This window comes from Cryptomeria japonica, chromosome 8, assembly GCF_030272615.1.
Source record: "Cryptomeria japonica chromosome 8, Sugi_1.0, whole genome shotgun sequence".
Taxonomy (NCBI): Eukaryota; Viridiplantae; Streptophyta; class Pinopsida; order Cupressales; family Cupressaceae; genus Cryptomeria; species Cryptomeria japonica.
In genome coordinates, this window is record NC_081412.1 from 570220082 (window position 1) to 570228504 (window position 8423).

The following is an 8423-nucleotide window of genomic DNA, read 5'->3' on the forward strand; positions in this document are numbered from 1 at the left end:
CCTTCATGTATACACATTGCTATCTCATTGCATCTCTTATCACATCATATCATGTCTTATGTCTAACCCTAGAATCATGTTGTATATATAGATCTCTTACAACGGTGATCTGATTCATTGCTTCGATCTTACAAAAAGATTCTTCGATTAAACAAAATATCTCATAGGTTAGATTGATCTTGTAATCATGCACAATCTCCTAGTGCAATTTCCAATGCAAAAAACGGTTAGATGTGCCTCGATCTTTTAACACATTTTCATGTACATGTCTAGGTTCAATGTATCTAGTAAGATGTTTCACTCGGTGAATATCAACTCAGTGAGTTAATTTTACCACTTGGTAGCCATGAACCTTTACTCGGTAAATAGCTCGGTGAATACTGTGTTCTGTGACTGCTTTCTTCAGTAACCGACTAGACTGTTCATACCGACTTCTCAGTGTGTACCGACTGCATGATTCGATAATACTAACCAACTAGAATATAGTATGACTTTGGATATGAAACTAATGGAAATTTGATAAGTAGTAACAGCCTATCTGAACACCCTTAGCAAGCACCATAGAACCTCTAGTCATCTTGCATCCACCTTGCAAGAAAACAACTTTCACACCCACATTACTCAACTTACATACAATATATTTCGTGTCAAACCCTGGATGTGCATTACAATATCAATCCCCTTCACTCTGCCATTAAGGAATATGATCTTGACTCTTTCATGTCCAACAACTTTCAAATGAGAGTCATCACCAAGATACACCTTCTCACCATCATATTCTTTATACTTTGAAAACCAACCCCAATGTCAAGTCATGTAAAAAGATGCACCCAAATCTATTAGCCACACATCTTTCGATGCATGTGTTGCCAAAGTTGTGACAAATGCTTCACCATCATCTTGAGGGGATTTGTCTGAATCTAAATCAGAGGGTTTCTTCTTCTTCTTCTTCTTCTTCTTTTTCTCCTCCTTACATTCTTTGCGGAAATGACCGATTTTGTCGCAGTTCCAACATTTTGCCTTGGACTTCCCAGGAGACTTAGATCTCCCATGGGATTTGGATCTACCTCTTTCGTCTTTCTTGTCCTTCTTCTTTCCTTTCTCTTTCGATCTACCACGAACCACAAGAGCCTCCTTAGCTGACTCAGAAGTTTTCCTTCCCATTTCTTCATATAACAACGAACCAACCACATCCTCCATCTTGAAATTGGTTGTTGTGCTTCTAATGGCCATTACAAGTGATCCCATGAGTCCAACAAAGAACATAACAAAAACATACATTTATCTTGATCTTCAATCTTGTCACCAACATAATTTAGCTGAGCAACCAACATATTGAATGCATTCATGTGATTTGCAATAGATCCTCCTTCATCCATTCTCAAAGAATACAATTTCTTTCTCAAGAATAACTTATTTACTAAGGATTTCCATTGATAAATGTCACCAAGCTTTTTCCAAAGTGCGGACACAGTCTTCTCCTCATGGACATTCAGGAGCATCGAATTAGCTAGGCCAAAGTCTTATCAAACCCTTGGCTTTCCGATCCATTTTTATCCCAAACATCTTGCACTGTGGTCTGGGATTTTTTTATAGATATTGCATCCCATAGATCTCTATCCACAAGCATATCCTCCATTTTCAACTTCCAAAGTTCGAAGTTGCTGCCATTAAACTTCTCCATATCAACTTTTGCAGATGTGCTTGCCATATTCTTCCTACAACAAGATTTTGATAATACTCTACAAAAGCTCTGACTCAAATTGAGACCAGTACAAAAACCCCACTACCCAACAACAAAATCAAAACTGGCTAGACTCTGGACATTCAGGAGCATCGAATTAGCTAGGGAAAAGTCTTATCAAACCCTTGGCTTTCCGATCCATTTTTATCCCAAACATCTTGCACTATGGTTTGAGATTTTTTTTTAGATATTGCATCCCATAGATCTCTATCCACAAGCATATCCTCCATTTTCAACTTCCAAAGTTCGAAGTTGCTGCCATTAAACTTCTCCAAATCAACTTTTGCAGATGTGCTTGCCATAGTCTTCCTACAACAAGATTTTGAAAATACTCTACAAAAGCTTTGACTCAAATTGAGATCAGTACAAAAACCCCACTACCCAACAACATAACCAAAATTGGCTAGACTCTGATACCAACTGAAAGGAAGCTAAGGTGTGGAAAATGCTTTCTAACACTAATCTTGTGGGGGAGAGAGTGCAAATTTTCTTTACAAATCTTCTATTACAAAATTAGAACACATTCACAAGTAGATAATAAACATGCATAAAGATAAACACAATGAACACAAGATATATCGCGGGGAAAACTCTTTTGGGTGAAGAACCCCACACTCCAAAAGCACAATACTTTGTATTCCACTAATCAAACTCTTACAATACAATACCAACACTTAGATTTTTCAACAAGAGTCTACAACTACAACCCACAACCTAGATTAATTCTATCAACATAACACTCTACCTGCAAACTTAACATGACTAATACTCTCCAAGGCTACCTTTTATAGAGAAATGCATCAAAGCAGGATGAAGAAACAAGACGGGGTTGTGCAAAGAATTTGGCCCTATTTTTCAACCACCAAAAAACCATGCAAATGACAATGTACACCTCCAAATGACTCCCTTTTCAAACCTCCTAAGTTGGGCATCCAAAATTTACTATTTGGAGGTATGACAGATGCTCTTATGCATCTTACAACCATAATAACTTACAACACTTACATTTGTAAGATAATCCATCATAAATGACTAATATTAGCAAATTCTTTTACAACTCATCATAACCCAACTTGGGCACCCACCTTCTCCATGTAAAAGGTATCTCCTGCCACTTGTCCAATATGTCATAGAATCTGACATAGGTTGACACTTGTCAATATCCTCAAAGTGGGAGACCTACCTCCACATGTGCAACATATGTTTCATACTGTCATCACCAAGTAGGATGCCACCAAGCCTGTGGGTCCCACTAGATGACTAGACATTTGTAGGCAAATCATAAATAAATAAATGCAAAATCAATGTTAGGATTTGTAAAGGTTGAGACACCTTAACCCCGACATACTCTTGAACCATCAAGCCTTCCAATGCATTCCATACGTCCAAGCATGAATCCACACATCCTTGTGCTCTGCAAAACTATCATTGGTAAATAAATAATAGTTTGTTTTGCTAGTATAATTGGTAGTGTAATTGGGTTGTTCCCAAGAAGATTTTAGTTGCCAACGGTTCGCAATCTTAACCAACAGCTAAGCAGTACATGTACTTTTGTTGTATCAGGAAATGAGGAATATTGATGATTGTACTTATTACACTTGATAATAAAAACATAAATGTTTATGCCATGTGTTGTGTTGAATGTTGTTAGTTGCTATCAAATCTGATATGTTTCTATTTATGTACTCTATTTACTCTGTATAAATTAAGAATATTCCTTTTGAGAGTAAACATTTTGTCATTGTTGCTAGTTCGAACTTGGGAATCTGAGAGTGATAAAAACTGGCGATAGGCAGGATGATGGAGTAATGTGCCAACCCTTTGAACAACAAGTACTAGTAACAAAAAGTGACAACGAGGAAGAAACACAAGATCAATTGACACAGGACCTGGTACATCTGTGGGACATCTCAGTCAATCAGTACATTCAAAGGGAGGCTCTTGAGAGAGCGGTCCCTAAGAGCATCATTTGTCACACATTGAAAGTGAACAACATTGTCTTCGATTTTCTTGGGGAATTATAAGGCTATTAGCATGAAATTTCATTAACTTGCAAGATTAGTGTGAGGAAAGAAACTAATAACAACATCGACAACAAATACTACAATGGTATGAATAGAGGAATTGTAGGGAGGAAGAAGAGTGGGATATGAGTAGACACCATACCCCTATGGCCAAACAAAGATAGGTGACGTACCAAAAACACTCGAGATGAGAGAGAGGTATCAGTAAGGAGATCTCCCCATCTAAGAAAGAAAAGGGAGAGGAGAGGATGCTTAGGGGGAATCATCAAAGGTTCAAAGAGTCCAACAAGAAGTAGGAGTCAGAGTGTTAGCCAAAGTTGTAGTCGAGAGAGGGAAAGAACATGTATGTGGAGTGAGTTGGAAGAGGTTTCTAGAAACTTGCCACTCCTGAATGACGAAGTAAGCGAAGATTTTGCCAACCAGGCAAGTAACCAAATCATACACTCTTCTTCAAGCAAAGACTCTGAATCTACAAACATTACCAGTAGCTTGTTCGTACATTTGATACACAATGAAGAGGAAGAAAGGAACCTCTAGACTAAAGTTGCCAAAATTGTTGAAACCAATTTACATTGTATTAGGAACATCTAAGAGTTTCTCACCCTTGAGCACAAAAAATTTACATACCACACCATCACTCTCTTCCTGGATGCACTTAGAACATAGGTACTTGCAAATAGGTGGGGATAGTTCTAACCTCTTAACTGAGCGGAACCAATGAAGCCAACCATGTCTTACTATACACACATGGATACACTCATGGCTGGGGGTGAGCAGCTTGCTATGAAGAAAAGACAACATGAGTTACAAGATAGCATTGAGCAGAGTGTGGAAGATGAGGGTAGCCTAGAGGAGGAGGATATAGTAGGGTATCATCCTTGGAGAGTGAGAGAAGAGACAATACCTTCAGGATGGCTCTTCATGGTTGTGATTAAGATGACATGGAAGGAGAGGCCTAGCCCGAGGATACGTCAGAGGACACACCAGCCATACCACATTTGAAGTATGACCCAAGCAAAGGAGTAATATGACAACTGAGGTTTGGGGTAGTTGAATTAGAGCCATCATTGAGGGTTCCAATAAGCCATAGCATCACGTTTACACCAGCTAGGCTATCTTTGATGACACACTTCCTCTTGCGAAATATAGTACTACAGATTGCCATGCCTAAAGGGATACAAGAGGCTACCCCTATCACCATCGCATGGTAGACAATTCCTACTCGTACCACAACTACCAGGAGCATTATACCAGAGAATACCAAGGTCTCACTTCCAAGGATACTGAATCAGAGTATGCTAGTCCACTTGCTACAATAGCTAGAGACAACAAGAGGTAGATGCCTCACTCGACAACTGGTTGAGTAGATTTGACGTAGCACTGAGTGAACCTCCACCACCATCACCAAGGATGACAAAAGGTTCTCACCTCTAGACTGCAAATGAGTCACAACAGGAGGAGGTAGAAAGGACTTAGTGTATGCCTATGGAGATGGAACCCCACACTGAGCACGTAGTGGAGCACAACAGGGAAGAAGGGACTCATTGTAAACCAATAGTTGAGAAAGAGGAAATAGAGATTGAGGAGAGTGCACATCATTGTGAGACCACCTTGCATTTTGGGATGGTGACTGATGGGTCCAACAAAAGGGATATTCACGAAAACCATATTCGGGTTTCAAAACCCAACCCCCAGGATGCTTTTGAGTTTATACGGAGGTATTTAGAAAAGTTGGATTACATCAATTTGGTCACTTGAGGGGTGGCAAAGCTAGTGAGATAAGTTGACATCAACCTTGTACCAAAGGCTGAGAGGCTTCTTACCTTCATTTGGAGTGGTTGTGAGGAGGACTTTACACAACATTTCGCAAATTGAGGGTGGCCAACCACTAAGAGACTGAAGATGGTTGGGACATGGCGTTATGCACAACTAGAGGAGGGTAAGGGCGGTGTATTATCCACCCTGCATAGCATGGAGAGTTCATTCAAAGACATATTTTATCAATTGCAAAGAGTGACACACTTGGAAGGAGAGGCTGACGTAGGGAGAGTGGCCACATTGAAGGAGGTAATAGTTGTGCGAGAGGAATTGGCACAACAAAATAGACTCACCACTGCGAAGAGAGAGTGGAAAGTGGCCTTGGAGGAGGAACTTGAACATTAGCAAATAACTGTGGCAGGGCAAGATACTAAATTGGCAGAGTTGGAAGCACATCTCGCAATAGTAACTAAGCAACTAGAGCATAAAGAGTAGGATATCATGAAAGTTGTGTACATGGTGAAGATGACACGAGAGTGTTAGCTTGTGGCAGAGTGAGACTTGTGGCTATCGACAGAGAAAGTGCAACACTTGCGGAAACATCTATCGACATCTCTGAGCACTCCAACAATATCCTCTCACCCTCCTCCTTCTCTGTGACTTTGTAGTATTCAACCCCATTTTGTTTTTGTCATGATAACTTATTTTTTTGGGGGGCTGATGTAGTTGACAAAACTTTCGCTGGTAAATAAATAATATTTTGTTTTGTTAGTATAGTTGGCAGTGTAATTGGGTTGTTCCTAAGAGGGAGGTAGTTGTTGATAGTTGGCAATCTTAACCAACCGTGAGACATTATATATAATTTTGTTGTATCAAGAAATGAGGAATATTGATGATTGTACATGTTACACTTGATAATAAAAGCATAAATCTTTTTGTCATGTGCTATGTTGAATGTTGTTAATTGGTATCATCTTTGATATGTTTCTATTTTTGTACTTTGTTTACTCTGTGTAAATTAAGAACTTTCCTTCTGAGAGTAAACAATCCCATGCCATGCTCCACAAATGAAATCCTAAAAAAGAATCCAATATAATGACAACCCTAACCACCAACCAACCTTAACCACTAAACATGTGCTTGCTTTTATAAACACAAACTCACACAAATGCAATTAGTGGTAAAGTAAAACCATGTGAACACAATACTATTGACCCCTCATTTAATATTGGGTACTAATTTTTCACTTTTTAAATATCTTTCCCCAGTATTAAACAATTATAATATAATATTACAATGTTACAATACAATATCAAAGTGGCCCCGATAATATTCACATAAAATCTCTACATGTTATGCACGTCCATGTGCAACTCACATAATAAATAAAATACAATATTATAACATTATTATGCACGGTGTACAACACCTATTTCCCAACATTGTCCCACTTATTGTATACATTGCATAAGAGTCAATCATGAAATACATCATTATAGCCATACACATAGTCGAACTACTCCCCAAAACGAAAATCTTGCCGGGGCCCAAAAAAAGCTCGATAAAAACTCGACAAAAAACTTGAGAACTTAAAAAATTGCTTAAATTTAATTAGAAACGTATTTTTTCCCCTAAAATTCAATGAGGAGATGCATCCAATGAGCCAATGAATGAGTACACAAATGAAACAAGCCGAGTCTAGACATATTTAATTTATTTTATTGCAAATTGGGTATAAAATTGCATCCTCATGAGAAATGTTGATGGTTGGAAGAAAAATAGTAAATACATTGCTACAATTACATATTGCTCTTCCCAACTCTAGTAAAAATGAGGGGAGAGGTATAACTAGAGGGTCTAGTCCTAGGAGTTTGTTGTGGTTATGCCTCCTTGCTCGACACGACTGGTTGTGGCTCGACCTCCATCCTGGTTGTAGCTTTGCCTCTAGTTTCTCTTGACACTGGCAATGACTCCTCCTCATCCTCATCTTGCTCAATTTCATCTAGTGTGAATCCAAATCCACCCCCTCCTCTAAAACATGCCTCTCCAAATCATAGATGTCATCCTCGATAAACAATAGAGGCTACTCTTGGAATGCCCAATCACTATAAGGATCTATATCATCAAAATCAATTGGACTAGTTGGTGTTTCCTCTACCTTCCTTGTGTGCAACCAAAGATTCTATTGCACAAAGACAAGGTCATTGAGGTGTTTTTGAGCTAACTTGCACCTCTTCTTCATGTAGATGGCCTCAAACAAGCTCCAATTGCACTCACAATTGAATGAACTACAAGGCTAACATAAGATTCCAAGGACAATTTTTTTTTGAGATTTGGGGTATTTCCACCCCAACTTCACTACCAAGCATTTGCAAAATAAAGTATTAAAGAGTTAGAAAGCAAAGTGAAAACATATTTTATCAAATTATTAATAGTTGTAAGTTACAACTTGTAACTTGTAAACTTGAAATTTGTAGCTTGTAAGATACATGTGAAAGACTCTAAATATTATACCTGGGGTTTGAGTGGTTCTTCCTCTCTTGGTCAGCTCTGAAGAGAATATTTTACTGCTTGCTTCCTCATAATTTTGGAGTTCAGCCACAATAATGTTTCTGACCTCAACATTAGGTATCATCCTCTAAATGCATGTAGTGAGGCCCTCCATGACCTCTCCATTGGGATCTGAGTAAGAATCCTCGAACTTAAAATGAGGTTTGAGGAAGTATCTTGTTGCATGAATGGATTGGTGGAGCTGATTATTCCACCTCCTATCAATAATTTCTCAGATGGGATCAAATTTGAGTCTATCCCCCTTGTAGTATTTTTTGATAGACTTGTTGACCCTATCCATGGCCTCATAAACATACCCCATTGGAGTTTGATCCCCATCTACCAAG